This window comes from Hypanus sabinus, chromosome 17, assembly GCF_030144855.1.
Source record: "Hypanus sabinus isolate sHypSab1 chromosome 17, sHypSab1.hap1, whole genome shotgun sequence".
NCBI lineage: Eukaryota > Metazoa > Chordata > Chondrichthyes > Myliobatiformes > Dasyatidae > Hypanus > Hypanus sabinus.
The window spans coordinates 28,979,453-28,996,043 of record NC_082722.1 but is presented as its reverse complement, the minus strand read 5'-3'; the positions used below and the strand labels follow the sequence as shown (position 1 = coordinate 28,996,043).

General features: G+C 43.5%; 2 protein-coding genes across 6 annotated transcripts in view; one reads left to right on the top strand and one right to left on the bottom strand.

Moving 5' to 3' along the window:
• The window catches only part of cenpt (centromere protein T), a 123,893-nt gene extending 114,913 nt beyond the window's left edge, over window positions 1-8,980 (bottom strand). Inside the window, exon 1 of the mRNA XM_059992742.1 lies at window positions 8,781-8,980. The gene's annotated coding sequence lies outside the window, so the exon portion shown is untranslated. The remainder of the gene's footprint in view (window positions 1-8,780) is intronic.
• Window positions 8,981-9,002: 22 nt separating this feature from the next.
• Window positions 9,003-16,591, top strand: part of nutf2 (nuclear transport factor 2) — a 48,749-nt gene continuing 41,160 nt past the window's right edge. The window contains exon 1 of one of the 5 annotated variants that reach the window (XM_059992744.1): window positions 9,003-9,127. The gene's annotated coding sequence lies outside the window, so the exon portion shown is untranslated. The other 4 variants (XM_059992745.1, XM_059992748.1, XM_059992749.1 and 1 more) reach the window with 4 other exon arrangements.

Here is a 16,591-nt window from a genome sequence, read left to right as displayed (position 1 = left end):
AAAACCAAAGAGCTGATTATTGACTACAAGAGGGAGAAGGGAGATAGGAAGGGAAATTTTAATAGGCAGGTAGGTTGGAAAACTCATACTGGAGCTGGATCCCAATAGGGGGAATTTGTAGAATGCTTATGAGCAGCTTGTGATTGAGCGCACTTGGGGAAAGGCAATTCTGTATTGAGTGTTGTAATGAACCAGATTTGATTAGGGAGCTTAAGGTAAAGGAACCCTTAGGAGCAGTGGAGAAGATAAAGTCAAATGGATCAGTATTACACTGGAGCAAAGGGAATTACAAAGGCAGTAGAGAGGAGCCAGATAAAGTTGATTGGAAGGGGACACTAGCAGAGATGATGGCTGAATAGCAATGAATGGAGTTTCTGGAGCAAGTTGGAAGGTGTAGAAGAAAATCCCAAAGAATGAATGACAGAAAAAGTGTAAGAACCCCAAAATCTGCTGCCCCCTCCCACGCAGAAGCAGCATCAACCCTCCCCCACTTATTCTAGCATGAAGCATCAGCATTCCCACCACCCACCATGCCAGCAACACCTGAGCCCCCAAACAGAGTCCATCAAAAATGAACTGTTCATCCCAACAATTCGACGTCCTTCAGGCTCTCTCTCTCTCACTAATGAGGGAGAGAGAGGTATCACTCCTTCCACAGCGAGAGGGGGGCAAACAGCTCGCTGTTTCATATTACAGCCAGTAATGCCACTTTTATTTCAGGTTTCCCCCGAGTCAAGAATCGGCAGTAAACTCTCACGAGAGTGAGAGGAGAGAGGGAGATCGCTCGAGTGCAGAGGCCTCTGACAGAAGCATCCGCTGTCTCAGTGATGCTTCAGCTCATGACAATGGTGAGAAATCGAGTCCACAGGGCTGCACGAGGCCGCATCCCCAAGGTGCAGTCTTCCCAAGCCGCTCCAGGGGATATCGAAAGCGCGACCGATCAGTGAGATCCAAGAATGGGAAAACATTGCTGTGAAGATCTGCAGCTCAAGTGCAGCTTTAGATCATGGACTCTGACAGGACCACCACCGTTTTGAAAAGGAAAAAAAGAACTGTTAGAAGAACAAAAAGAACTTAAACTGTTTTGCTGATAGGCTGGGAGAAGTTGCCCTCTGGTGCCATCTTTAGCTCCAAGAACAGGATACCAAACATTTTTTTCAGATATATAAAGAGAAAAAGAGCGAGAAGAGTGGCTATTGGACTACTGAAAATGATGCTGGAGAGGTAGTAATGGGGACAAAGGGCTGTTAGATGAATTTAATAAATATTTTGCATCAGTCTTCATTCTGTAAGACACTAGCAGTATGCCAGTAGCTTGAGAGTGTCAGGGGCAGAAATCAGTGCTGTTGGTATTACCATGAAGAAGGTGCTGGAAAGCTAAAAGGTAGGAAGGTAGATAAGTCACCTGGATCACATGGACTATACCCCTGGAGGAACAAGATAAAATAGCCCAAAGTCAGCATGGTTACCTTAAGGGGAAATCTTGCCTGACAAATCTGTTGGAATTCTCCGAAGAAATACCTGGCAGGATAGACAAAGGAGAGTCAGTGGATGTTGTTTACTTGCATATACAAGAAGTTTTTGACAAGGTGCCTCACATGAGACTGCTTAACACGGTAAGAGCCGATGGTATTACAAGAAAGATATGTGTATGGATAGAAGATTGGCTGACTGGCAGGAGGCAGACAGTGAGAATAAAGGGGGCCTTTTTCTGATTGACTGCCGGTAACTAATGGTGTTCTGCAGGGGTCAGTATTGGGGCTGCTCCTTTTCACGTTATAGGTCAACAATTTGGATGACAAAATTGATGGCTTTTTGGCCAGGTTTGCAGATGATACAAGGATAGGTGAAGAGGCTGGTAGTGTGGAGGAAGCAGGGAGTGGAATACACTGTAGGGAGGTATGCAGTCATGCACTTTGGTAGAAGGGATATGGACTATTCTAAATGAGTAGAAAATTCAAAAATCAGAGGTGCAAGGGACTTGGGCATGCTTGTGTAGGATTCCTTGAAGGTTGATTCAGTGGTAAGGAAGGCATATACAATGTTAGTATACGTTTTGAGAGGACTAGAATACAAGGACATCGGTCACACCGCACTTGGAGTATTGTGAGCAGCTTTGGGCCCCTTATCTAAGCAAAGATTTGTTCAAATTGGAGAGGGTTCAAAAGAGGTTCTCAAGAATGATTCCAGGAATGAAAGGTTTAACATGAGGAGCATTTGATGTCACTGGACCTGTACTTGCTGGAGTTTTGAAGAATTAGGCGGGATCTCACTGAAACCTATCAAATATTGAAAGGCTTAGATAGAGTGGATTTGTAGAGGGTGTTTCCTATAATGGGTGAGTCTAGGATCAGAGAACGCAGCCACAGGTTATAGGGATGTCCATTTAGAACAGAGATGAGGAGGTATTCCATTAGCCAGGGTTTCCTCTAGGTGCTCCTGTTTCCCCAGTCTGTCCAAAGATGTAGCAGTCAGTAGGGTAACTGGTCATTGTCAATTGTACTGTGATTAGACTAGGGGTTCAATTGCTGGGTTGCTGGATGTCATGGCTTGTTGGGTCAGATCAGCTGTTCCATGCTGTCCCTGTAAGTCAGGGGTTCCCAAACTTTTTATGCCATGGACCAATACCATTAAGGGGTCTGTGGACCCCTTGCTCTAAGTAAAATAAATTAAAATGAAACTGAATGTAGTATATGGAGACAGATATGTACTTTGATAATAGATTTCATTTGACTTCGAGTCAAGTATGAATTTATTATCACTGCTATGTAGTGAAATGTGCTGTAAAATGAAATTCGACTTTGAACAACTGAGCCCCTTACTGGAGAAGACCTTTCTATACCATAAATGGCAATGTCCTAGTCTCAACTATCTTCAGCTGGTTTATCGACGACATCCTTTCCATCAAAAGGACAGAAGCAGAACTATTCTGTGTCAACTACACAATGTTCAATTACACTTCAGAAAATAAAAGCAGTTCATATCAGCATGCAACAAGACCCTGACAATATTCAAAAATAGCTGGTCGGTGGCTAGAATGTAGAGTGCCACACAAGTACAAGGCCCAAAAACCGACTGCCCACTGTTCACCGTCCCTTGTCATTCAACAACAATACTATTGTCAAGGCTCTGAGCATCAGTACCTTGGGCGGGTCGTTATTAATCAAAAACTTAATTGGATCAACACATTAAATTCAGTTCCTAGTGCATGACAGAGGTTGTGTATTATATGGCAAATGGCTCACTTCTTGACATTCTAACGATTGACATGAATGATCTGAAAACTAGTCTAGAGTCAATTGGCCTAATGGCTTCCTTCTTTGTCATAATATGATTACACTTCTAAAGCACTATTCATTTATTGATATACTGTGTGGAATATGTCCTTCCGACTCTTGGTGCTGTGCTGCCCAGCAATCCCCAATTTAATCCTAGGCTAATCACGGGACAATTTACGATGATCAGTTAACCTACCAAGTGATACTTCTTTGGACTATGGGAGGAAACTGGAACACCTAGAGAATACCATTACTGTGTCGCCACACACAGCTCCAATAAACAGATTTGCTGATGACACTACACTGACTGGCCCAATCTCAAATGATAATGAGGCAGCCTACAGAGAAGAAGTCATCACCCTGACACAGTGGCATCAAGAGAACAAGCTCTCCTTCAATGTTGACAAAAAAACAAAGGAGCTGGTTGTGGATTACAGGAGGAATGGAGACAGGCTAACCCCGAAAGACATCAATAGATCTGGGGTTGAGAGGGTGAACAGCTTTAAATTCCTCAGCATACATATCACGAAGGATCTCATATGGTCTGTATATACTGGCTGTGTGGTGAAAAAGGTATGGGCCCCCTAATCCTAAGAACGTTCTACAGGGACACAACTGAGAGCATCCTGACTGGCTGCATTACTGCCTGGTATGGAAACTGTATTTCCCTCAATCACAGGACCCTGCAGAGAGCGGTGCGGACATCTGTAGATGTGAACTTCCCAATATTTAGGACAGTTACAAAGACAGGTGTGTAAAAAGGGCCCAAAGGATCATTGGAGGCCTGAGTCACCCCACCCACAAACTGTTCCAGTTGGTACCATCTGAGAAACGGTACCGCAGCATAAAAGCCAGGACCAACAGGCTCCGGAACAGCTTCTTCCACCAGGCCATCAGACTGATTAACTCATTCTGATACAATTGTATTTCTATGTTATAATTGACTGTCCTGTTGTACTTACTATTTATTATAAATTACTGTAAATTGCACATTGCACATTTAGATGGGGACGTAACGTAAAGATTTTTACTCCTCATGTATATGAAGGATGTAAGTAATAAAGACAATTCAATTCAATTCAACCCATGCGGTCACAGGGAGAAAGTATAAACTCCTTACAGACAGCAGTGGGAATTGAACCTGGGTCTCCTGTACTGTAGAGCATTGTGCAAATCACTATGTCCTCATCCTGCTCTCTTTTCAACTCCTTAAACAAGCCATTCAACAATAATTATAAATAGCATTCTACAAGGGAAATTTATTTTCATTAGCCCAGTATAAAATATATATGAACCTTTCAACCTCCCTGATGTGAACTTTTTAGTGCATTAGTCAGCAGGACCATAAAAACCCTTTAAGATGTAGAACTGGACGGGACATTTTCTTTGCTAAAAGGATAAGCAATGGCATCATGAGAATTCAACTCAAATATCTCAAATATTAATCACAATTAATAGCTTTGGATTAAAACTATGTTACTATGCAACTTTTAAAAAATCTCTCATATGTCTAATGATGGTTTAAGATACAGCTGATTGACTGTGAACCTTTTACTGAAAAAAACATAGCGCTTTTAAACCAAAATAAACTTTATTCATAAAACGAAATCATTACATGAATCAACTGTGCAATGCCTTTTCTTTCTTATATTCATACACAATGCGTTAAAACTGCCCAACACAACTGGCACCAGCCTACTCACACATACCAAAAGGTGCTGGACAAAAGGCCAGCAATATCATAAAGGATCCCACCGGCCCTGTTTATGGACTGTTTTCCCCATGCCCATCGGGGAACAGGCTACACAGCATTCACACCAGGGCCACCAGACTCAAAAAGTCACTTCCCCCCCCGCCAAGCCATCTGGCTGATCAACTACTTCACGCATGAGCTCACCTCACTTGTGTTTTATATATATTGTGTTTTATAGTATTGCTTTTATGTTTATATTTATTGTGTATTTTTAAATTGTGTTATTTATGGTTTTTGTGCTGCATCGGATCCGGAATAACAATCATTTTGTTCTTCTTTACACTCATGTACTGAAGAATGACAGTAAATGATTATGAATCTTCAATCTAGTATTCAATTACATTTCTTAAAACCCATACTACCGTTGCCACGCACATGGCCCCTGAAGTGGTACATGCCCACAAGAATTGAAGGGCTTTGCCCCCACTCTTTCATTAGCGGAAGAACCCTATTCTGTGGTCCTTCCCCACCGAGCCCTTGCTTTTAGTGTGTCCCTCAGCACATACTCACTCCTGCAGCCTGGGATGTGCCAGTCAGCAGCATTCCACTGCAGACATCTCGATGTGCTGACAAACCAGAAAGTTTCAGGCAGAGCAAAGGGCGCCTTTCACTCAGTTGATGAACTGACAAAATCAGAACCAGAATCAGGTTTAATATCACCAGCTTATGTCGTGGAATTTGTTGTCTTTGCAGCAGCAGTACAATGCAATACATAATAATAGAAAAAATGTGAATTACAGTAAGTGGATATACATTAAATAGTTAAATTAAATAAATGATGCAAAAATAGAAATAAAACAAGCAGTGAGGTTGTGTTCAAGGGTTCAATGTCCATTCAGAAATAGGATGGCAGAGGGGAAGAAGCTGTTCCTGGTGCAGCCAGTTAGAACGCTCTACACCATACATTTGTAGAAATTTGTGAGTGTCTTTGGTGACATAGCAAGATTCCTCAAACTACAGAGAAATGCAGCCGCTGTTGTGCCTTTTTTGTAGCTGTGTTGGTATGTTGGGTCCAGGGTAGGCCCTCAGAGATATTGACACCCAGGGCCTTAAAATAGTTCACCGTTTCCACTTTTGATCCCTCTGTGAGGACTGGTATGTATTCCCTTGACTTACCCTTTCTGAAGTCCACAATCAGTTCTTTGCTCTTACTGACATTGAGTACAAAGTTGAGCAACCTGCTCCTTCTTACAAGGGGCTTCCCTTCCTCCACTATCAATCCAGTCCTCACCTGCATCTCTTCCATTTTGTGCATGCCTGTCCTCACCCCATCCACCCGCCACCCCACCAGGGATAGGGTTCCTCTTGTCCTCACCTACCACCCCACCAGCCTCCACATCCAGCACATAATTCTCCATAACTTCTGCCATCTTCAACGGGATCCCACCACTAAGCACATCTTTCCCTCCCCTCACTTTCCGCAGGGTTCACTCTCCACTCGGTTGGCTTGTCCATTCCTGCCTCCCCACTGATCTCCCTCGTGGCACTTATCCTTTCAACTGGAACAAATGCCCTACCTGCCCCTACACCTCCCACCCTCACTACCATTCAGGGCCTCAAATAGTCCTTCCAGGTGAAGTGACACTGTTGGGATCATCAACACTGGCCTGCTGAGTTCCTCCAGCATTTTGTGTGTGTTGCTAAATGTTCTGGGCAACCTGCTCAGGTTACCGCCCCAATGTATCCATCAAGTCCTTCTGCAGTGTCTGCAGGACATTCCATGCTGACATTGTTGCTGCCATCAGGAAAAAGTTACAGGGGCCTCAGGACTCACATCATCAGGTTCAAGAACAGTTACTACCATCTCAGGCTCTTGAACCAGAGGAGATAACTTCACTCATCCCATCACTGAACTGTTCCCACAACCTATAAACTCACACTCATGTTCTCAATATTTGTTGCTTATTATTATAAATTCTTCATTTTGTATTGGCACAGTTTGTTGTCTTCTACACTCTGTGAGAACACCCTAGTTGAGTAGTCATTCATTGGTTCTGTTATGGTTATTATTCCATAGATTTATTGAGTATACCCACAAGAAAATGAATCTCAGGGTTGTATATGGTGACATATATGTGCTTTGAGAATAAATTTACCTTGATCTTTGAAGTAGTGTAGTAACAAAGAGATGACTGGGACGTTGCACAGCAACAGGGCCAGACCCATCCTTCACAACACTAGGGACAGACTCAATCTTGGCACATAGTGGTACTTGGTGCCCCTCTATTTAGGTTGCTCACACAGCCTGATGAAGCCACACTCATAAGGTAATAGCACCATTGGGTACATTCCATCCCCATTGCCCAGGGACGTGTATCATGACCCACCTGGTTCGCTTTATCTCGGATCTCCAGATGAACCAGGTGATTTTCAAAATGGAGGAGCAGAGGATGAGATACAGCAGCCCGGAAAGCACCTCACACTCGATGACCAGATTCTTCCTGGTTATTGGCAAGGAAGACCCTATTTCTGATGAAGAGTCTCGACCCGAATCATTGACTGCTTCTTTCAACTGATGCTGCCCAACCTGCTGAGTTCATTCAGCTTGTTTGTACGTCTTGATTTGACCACAGCATCTGCAGTGTACTTTGTGTTTCCTATTTCTGTTTTACCTCCCAAACCGCTCCAGCCAATTCTCATTGCACCCCTCGGCCTCTCTGGACCAGATTCCTAGCCCAGGGGTCACTGCATCGGTTGGCCAGTTGCAGAAGAACATTGCCTTACTCTTTGCAAAGTTACCTTTGGCCCCTGATCCTCACCCAAAGTGGTTGCAGATACTGGTCAATCTATGATCTGACCTCGAATTTGAGTAGAAGACGGGGATGTTGTCCACGTATGGGGAGGTTTCCACCTGGGCCCTCCACTGCCTGGCAACATCACTTTTCTTATGTGCACATCCTTCCAGATGGATCCAGGAAAGGGCTGCATACAACACACAAACAAGACAGGGGAGATTGGCCAATCTGGCTTGACTCCAGACTTGTTGGGGAAGATATCTGTTTCCCACCCATTGACTTGCACTACACTACCAATGTCTGTTCAGAGTGGTCAGATCCAATTCCCGATTCCCTCCCCAGAGCCCATTTTGGACAGCACACCCATCACGTATGTGTTTCATATCTTCTGGTATTCTTTAGGCAGATTAGGCAGGCATCCACACCCTAGTCCTGAACCGAGGTGATTGTATCCCTGGGCAGTGCAAGGTTGTCAGGATTTTCCTGCCAGATTGGTCCAGTTGGATCACCTTTTCCAGAGCAGGCTTGACTCTGTTGGTGATGGCCTTGTAACAGCTAGATGGGTCTCCACTTTATGACGTCTATCCTCTTCAAATCTTTATGTGAGCTTAAAAAAAATCCCCTACAGACAATAATTACTCAGCTAGAATGCATGTTCAGATGACATGCCAGAGGCCAATCACTATTAAATATGAAACACTTTCCCCTTCCTTTTGGTTAGTCCTGACGAAGGGTCTTGGCCCGAAACATCGACAGCGCTTCTCCTTATAGATGTTGCCTAGCCTGCTGTGCTCCATCAGCATTTTTGTGTGTGTTGTTTGAATTTCCAGCATCTGCAGATTTCCTCGTGTTTGCCCTATTTGAAATGCTGGATTTGGAATAGATGTGAAAAACGAAATTCAAATGGCATATTGAAGCTGAAACTATGAAGAATTGAAAAATAGTTCTAAGCAAGTATTCAACGTCTTCTAGAAAACCACATTTTATCTCAAAAGCTTTAACAAACCAATTTACCTGAGTTTTAGAGCAATCGAGCCCCACCTCGTGGCTCACGTCAGCACAATGGTACCGGGGAACTGTAGTACGTTCTTCCACTTTACTGCACTTCTCCCTATAGATGCTGCCTGGCCTGCTGTGTTCTACCAGCATTTTGTGTGTGTTGTTGTTTCTACTTTAAACCCGGGATTGACACAGAAACTACAAGTCCCACAATGCATTCTCACCCTACGAGCATGCGCCGTGCCGAGGAGTTGAGGGTGCCTTCTCCTCCCGCCCCCACCCCCACCCCCACCACGCAGCGGCTGGGAGGGGCCTGGTGTTGACTGTCGCCATACTGCGATCCGCCGGAGTCGGAGCACTGGGTAAGCATTTTCCTCAGTCGCCTGCTAACCTGGTCATAGTTGAGCCTTGACTCACCGAGGTGTGTACGAGGGTTGAGCGGCCGCTGTATTGGCGCGTTGTGCGCGCGACATATTTGGACGAGGTTGGCCGACATGGCCGATAGTTTGAGGTGTCGGGCCTGGTGTGGATAAGTGAAGGTATGGGGAGGGGGGAGGTAATTAGACTGAGTGATGGCGCCTTTGGTCTCGGTGGCGAGCGGGTTGCCTGTGCGGGCTTCGATTTTCTCCGGCTCTCATCGGTAGGGCCAGGCGGCCTGTGTCCGGGAGGTGGAAGCGGTAATGTGCCATGCGCCTTCAGCCGCCGCTCTCCTGGCGGTCGTGACGCTGCGCTTTTAAATGTTAACTTCAAACTATTTTAAAAATAAACGGGCGGCCGCGAGTGAGCAGGCGCACAAACGCACGAGTGGGTCCTCGTTCCTGCCGAAAGCTTGGGGCGCTAAGCTCTCAATTGAACTCACCCGCCCCCCATTTACCTGTACCATCTTTTTCCGTTTTCCTCGTGTGTGCGGAGACCGGGAACTAGTAAAAGTTGGCGTGCTCGAGTGGATTACCGAGGGAGACGGCACTTGGCGCCCCTGCGTTTAAAGCATGGAGGAATTCAAAGATGATTTAACGCAGATCCACTCCTTAGCAGCCAGCTGCTTTACAGTTTTGATTTTCTGTTGAGACTGTCTTCCCGTCACGGCGATGGCGACAAGTCATTCATTCTACGGCGGCCGCCAATTGACTCCAAGATAACCTGTCCGCTTTTGATATTCTCTTCTGGGTTCCATCTCGGTGTTTTTGAGAGTTCTGTATTTGTACCCTTCTCTTGTTGTTATTCATGAATTTGATGTCAACTCAGTGTAAAATAGATTAGTGCAGATTGAAAGCTGTGTGCCATGTCTGAGGTAACGTGTATGGAACCTTCCGTGCCGATATATAGGCACCAGTTCGCTCTGTGATCTGAGGTCGCTGCTTGAGGTTTCTTATTCCGAAGGGAGCATTTACGAATTAAAAAAAAACCTTCAGATATGTAACTCAATGGAAGGTGGGCTCTACTTGTAGTATTATAACCGCTGTTTTTGATCCTACTGCAGTACTGTAAGTATTTAATCGTTAGTTGTTTAGCTAGGCCTTCACGATCCCTTATCTGATCCATTGAATTTTATACTTTAAACTTTAATAGTTGCTGTTGTACTTCGTTTTTTTTTGAGTCTTAAAAGTCGTTTGTTGTGTTTCTTGAAAAATTCACAGGTTTTTAACATAGAAAGAACTGAAAAATTAAGTGGTCTGAAAGGATTTGACTGGTGCTGAAAGGTTGCTGTAGATAGAACCCAGAATCATACAGCACAGTTCAGGCCCCTTGTCCCATGGCATTTTTGCTAACCTTTTAACCTACTAAACAATCAATCTAACTCTTCCTCCATTTTTCTATCATCCATGTGTCTATATAAGAAATTATTTGATGTTACTCATGCCTCTGTCTCTACTGCCACTCTGTGTATAAAGAAACCTTACATCTGACATTACCCCCCCCCCCTTATTTTAATCCAATCACCTTAAATTATTCCATTTTTGGCAAAACTTTGGATATATACTTCAGCTATTCCTCTTATTATCTTGTACACTTATTTCAAGTCATCCCTCATCCTCCTTCACTTAAAAGAGAAAAGCCCCAGTTAGCTCAAGCTATCTTAATAAGGCACGCTCTCTAATCCAGGCAGCATTTTGGTAAATCTTCTCTGTACTCTTTAAAGCAGTGTTTCCCAACCTTTTTTAGCTCAACACCCCCCAAAGCGCCTTCATACTTGCCAGTGGCCCCATAGTATAAAAGCATGTCTTATATGTCTTACTTTCTCATGCTTGCATGAGAAGAATGATTCTCCTTTAAATTTTTGTGTCTTTAAATCTAACTTACACAGTACTTGTGCACCTTATAGCAGTTTTGATATGAATGTGATCCTTGTGCTTCATGGTTTTTAATAAGAGTTGAGTATCTGGTTCAAGTTGTGACAGCAAAAACTAAAGACCCCTTGTGTAACAATGTCCAACTGGTTTCTGTTTTTTTTTGTGTGAGTATGTGGTCCAATACACTGAAGCCTTTTTCAGCAAGGTTGGAGAATGGAAATGTAATGAAGAACAGTTTGCCTCAAAGATGAGGAAACTTCGTATGACAGTGTAGCCACATACGCAGACTAACAGATTTGACAATCAGTTTGCTTCTTCATCATTCTGAACTTCGTTAATTTCTTCTTGCAGGCTGTCTTCCTGTTCTTCCACCATGCAAAGAAGTGGGTTAATTACCCAGTAAGAATTTCCAAACTTTTCAAATCTTTGAATCGATTCTGAAAATCCTCCTTCCGTACTACAGATGTAAGCAATACTTTTGCAAATCACTGTCTGTGATGCAGTGAAGTTGTGAGAACATTTTTCTCCCAATGTTTTGCTTATATATTTCCAATATCCGATAAAAGTGGTCACTGTACTTTTTGCCTGGATTAAATTGAAATTTAGAACCTTCATTTAATTATGTAGATTGACAAGTAATGTCACATCTGCACGTAGAAGTTCAATCTTGTGTCCCAAGTACTATGACTTCGAGCAAAAATTCAATCATGGTATCAGAAAAATCAAAGAAATGTTTAAGCAGCAACCATTGACAGCCAGTGCACTTCAGTGTGAAGAAGCAAGCTTTCAAACTCTTCATGGTTACCCTGGTATAACTGGTGAAATATTCAGCTATTTAATGGAGGAGCTTTAATTTTGTTGATAGTAGATATTACCGGAATCAAGCTTGGAAAACAAAGTTGTTGCTGAGGTTTTCAGCTGTGAGATAGTGATGATGAATTACAAACAGACTTGGAATTTCTTTTTTCATAGATGCCACTAAACCATGGTGCTCCATCTGTTGCACAAGAAATCATGTTCCTATCAGAATACTTTTACCCTCAATATACATTTTGATCTTGTCATAGATTGATTCTCCATTGATATTTTTCTTTTAACAAGAGAATCTCTTCATAAAACTTTCCATTTTTGACCATCTGTACGTATACCATTAGCAATGCCTCGTTGTCTCACATGGTTGACTCATCCAGTTATATCGCAAATTCTGTCTTTTGGAGTTCTGTGCATAGTCAATGTCTTCACTCTGTCAATATGACGAGCTACCGAGTTATTACTCGGAGGAATTGATTTTAAAATACTGGTATTCATTTTGAGAATAGTGGTGAGTACTTCTGATCAGTGGCATTATTGGTCTTTCACCAATTGTATGAGATTTTCCACACTTTGCTATAATTTTGGACATTTTATAGGAGGAATGAGAAGTTTTATTGGCAAATGACTTGAGTGTGCAGAGCTTTTCAAATGCTGCTTTCATCTTCTGAAACTGAGTAATACCATAAGTAGCCTTTTCGGAGTGTCTTTTATGGAAGTGTTCCTGCAATCTTGATGGTTTCATTCCTTCATTGGACAGTACAGTAGTTCCTGTTTCTTAGCAGGATTAGAATTCAAGGTTTCTCCACCTTCAGACTCATAGAGGTCATGCCAAACATATTCATCCATTGTTAATGGGGCGAAATTAAAAATGGACACAAACTGGGAATGTCTATCGGATGTTGATGATGGCTGCAAGTTGACATGGTTGGTCAGGCCAGGATGTCACTTACTGCCCACCCCCACTTCCCTAGAATCTTGAATGCCCCTCAATGACATTTATTTGCACAACACCCCCCTTGGATACATAACTACCCCCTTGGGAATCATTGCTCTAAAGCTTTCAATATCCTTCCTGTAATGAGGCAACCAGAACTGAACACTATTGCAAGAGTGGTCAAGCCAAGGCTTTACAGAGCTGTAACACCTTGCGGTTCTTGAAGTAATTTACCCAACTAATGAAAGCCACTGCACCAGTTACCTTCTTAACAACCCTATTAACTTGTGCAGAAATTTAGAGGAATCTATGGATGTGGGATTGCTGTTCTTCCACACTGCTAAGAATCTGCCGTAATCCTGTATTATGCCTTCAAGTTTGACCTTCCAAAGTGAATCACTTAACATTTTTCCAGTTTGAACTCCATCTGCCACTTCTAAGTGGTTGGTAAGATGTTGGAGTCCGTTAATAAGAATAAGTTTTTGAGGAACTTAGAGACATATAACAAAGTTCAAAGTAAATTTTCTTACCATTGTACATATGTCACATGTACAACCTGTAATTCATCTTTTTGTGGTCATGCTCAACAAATCAATAGAATAGTAACCAGAGTGTGATGAAGCCCGTCAGCGTACTCTGCACCACACATCTATAGAAGTTTGTCAAAGTTTTAGATGTCTTGCTGAATCTCTGCAAACTTTTAAGGAAGTAGAGGAGTTGTCTCAATCTTAAGCACAAAATACACCGCAGATGCTGGGGTCAAAGCAACAAAGGGACGATCCCTGCGGAAAGCCGAGAGGGGTAGAGAGGGAAAGGTGTGCTTAATGGTAGGGTTATCGTTCCTTCCATGACTCCCTGGTCCACATGTCCCTCCCCACAGATCTCCCACCTGGAACTTAACCCTGCAAGCATAAGTGCTACACCTGCCCCTACGTCTCCTCTGTTACCACCATTCAGGGCCCCAAACGGTCCTTCCAGGTGAGGCAACACTTCAATTGTCTGTCTGTTATGGTCATCTATTGCATCCGGTGCTCCCGGTGCAGCCTCCTCTACATCAGTGAGACACGATGCAGATTGGGAGACCGCTCGTCAAGCACCTCCACTCCGTCCGCCACAACAGACAGGATCTCCCGGTTGCCACCCACTTCAACTCTGCTTCACATTCCCATTTGGATATGTCCATACATGGCCTCCTCTACTGTCATGATGAGGCCAAACTCAGGTTGGAGGAACAACACCTCATATACTGTCTGGGTAGTCTCCAGCCCCTTGGCATAAACATTGAATTCTCCAACTTCCGGTAATTCCCTCCCCCCCTCCCCCCATCTCAGTTTCACTCTGCCTACTCATCCAGCTGCCTATCACCCCCCTCATGGTTCCCCGACCCCTTGATCTTTCCCTTTACTGGATTTTCACCTGGCACCTACTAGCCTTCTTCCCACCCTTCCCCTACCTTCTTTATAGGGACCCTGCTCCCTCCCTCTTCAGTCCTGCCGAAGGGTCTTGATCCGAAACATTGACTGTTTGTTTCCATGGATGCTTCCTGGCCTGCTGAGTTCCTCCAGCTTGTGCGAGCTGCCTCAAATCTGCTGTAATTGTGTTTATGTGCTCGGCCCAGGACAGATCTTCTGAAATAGAAACTCAAGTGATCTCTGATCCTCTGGTGAGGACTGGCTCATGACCTTCTGTTTTCCCTCTCCTGAATCAGTTCCTTGGTATTGCTGACATTGAGTGAGAGGTTGCTGTCATGACACCACTCAGCTATATTTTCCAACTCCCTCCTGTGTGTTGATTCATCACTACCTTTGATGCAGTAGTGGCATCAGCAAACTTGAATATGGCATTGGAGTTGTGCTTGCCCTCAGTCGTGGGTGTAAAGTGAGTAGAGTAGACTGAAATAGGCTGACATCAGCATGGTTTTCTTAAAGGGGAAATCTTGCATGACAAATCTGGAATTCTTTGAGGAAATCACAGACAGGATAGGCAAAGGAGAATCAGTGGGTGCTGTTTACTCCTTTAGAACAGAAATTAGTCATTTCTTTAGCCAGAAGGTGGTGAATCTGGAATTCATTGCCAGAGATGACTGTGGCAGCCAAGTTATTGGGTATGTTTAAAGCAGAGATTGATACATTCTTGATTAATAAGAGTTGGAGAATGTGGTTGAGTGGGACAATAAATCAGTCATGCAATGATGGAGCAGATTCGATGGACTGCGTGGCTTGATTCTGCTTCTGTCTTATGGTTTTATGGTCTCAACCCAGCTCTGCCTCCTGTCAGTGATCCATTGTAACTTACTATTTACAACTCCTCACCTGCAGATTTGCTAACGCACCCTTCCACTTCCTCATCCAAGCCACAAATAAAATCAGAGACAGCAAGGAATAGGTAACTCGCATCTTGTCTGGGAGAAAGGGGAAGCATTAACTCACATATATTAGTATCACAGTGGAATAGAGAGGAACTTGCCCAGGTGGATTGGAGGAGGATACTGGTGGGGATGATGATGGAGTAGAGATGGCTGAAGTTTCTGGGAATAGTTCATAAGGTGCAGCATAGATATGTTCCACAGAGTAAGAAGTTCTCAAATGGCAGGAGTAAGACTAACAAAGGAAGTTAAGGATTGCATGAAAGCCAAGGAAAGGGCAAAAGTGAGTGGGAAGTTGGATGATCAGGAAGCTTTAAAAATTCAACAAAAGGCAACTAAAAAAGCTATAAAAAGGGGAAAGATGAAATACGAGGGTAGACTAACCAATAATATAAAGCAGGATACCAAGATTTTTCAGTTATATAAAATTAAAAGGGAGGTATTAAAATTAAAAGGGTTGATATTGGACCACTGGAAAATGATGCCGGTGAGGTAGTAATGTGGGACAAATAAATGGCAGGTGAAGAGGAATTTAGTGGGTACTTTGCACCTGTCTTCACTGTGGAAGGCAGTAGCAGTGTGCCAGAGCCTCATGAGTTTCAGGAAGCAGGAGTGAGTGCCATTGCTATTACAAAGGAAAAAGTGTTAGGTAAACTCAAATGTCTTAAGGTGGATAAGTCACCTGGGCCAGATGGATTACATCCTGAGAGAGGTTGCTGAAGAGATAACAGATGCATTGGTCATGATCTTTCAAGAATCACTTGATTCTGGCATGGTCCCAGAGGATTGGAAGATTGCAGGTGTCACTCCACTGTTTAAGAAGGGAGGAAGAGACACAGGGAAGGAAATCATAGGCCAGTTAGCCTAATCTCAGTGGTTGGGAAAGTGTTGGGAGTCTATTATTAAAGGATGAAGTTTCAAGGTACTTGGAGACTAATAAGAAGTCAAAGTCAGCATAGTTTCTGTAGAGGGAAATCCAACCTGACAAATCTGTTAGAGTTCTTTGAGGAAGTAACAAGCAGGGTGGACAAGGGAAAGACAGTAGATGTCATTTACTTGGATTTCCAGAAGGCTTTTGAAAAGATGCCGCACATAAGGCTGCTTAACAGATAAAATCTTATGGAGTTACAGGAAAGATACTGGCATGGATAGCAGAGTGGCTGACAGCCAGGAGGCAGTGAGTGGGATAAAAAGAGAGCCTTTTCTGGTTGACTACCAGTGACTAACGGTGTTTCTCCAGGGTCATCATTCTTCTAAGCTCCACCCACCATCTCCTGTTGAAATTTGTAGCCATATCCTGACTACTGTTAGGAAGCCTGTATATATCTCCCATCTGGGTCTTTTTACCCATGCAAGCACGAGGAAATCTGCAGATGCTGGAAATTCAAACAACATACACAAAATGCTGGTGGAACACAGCAGG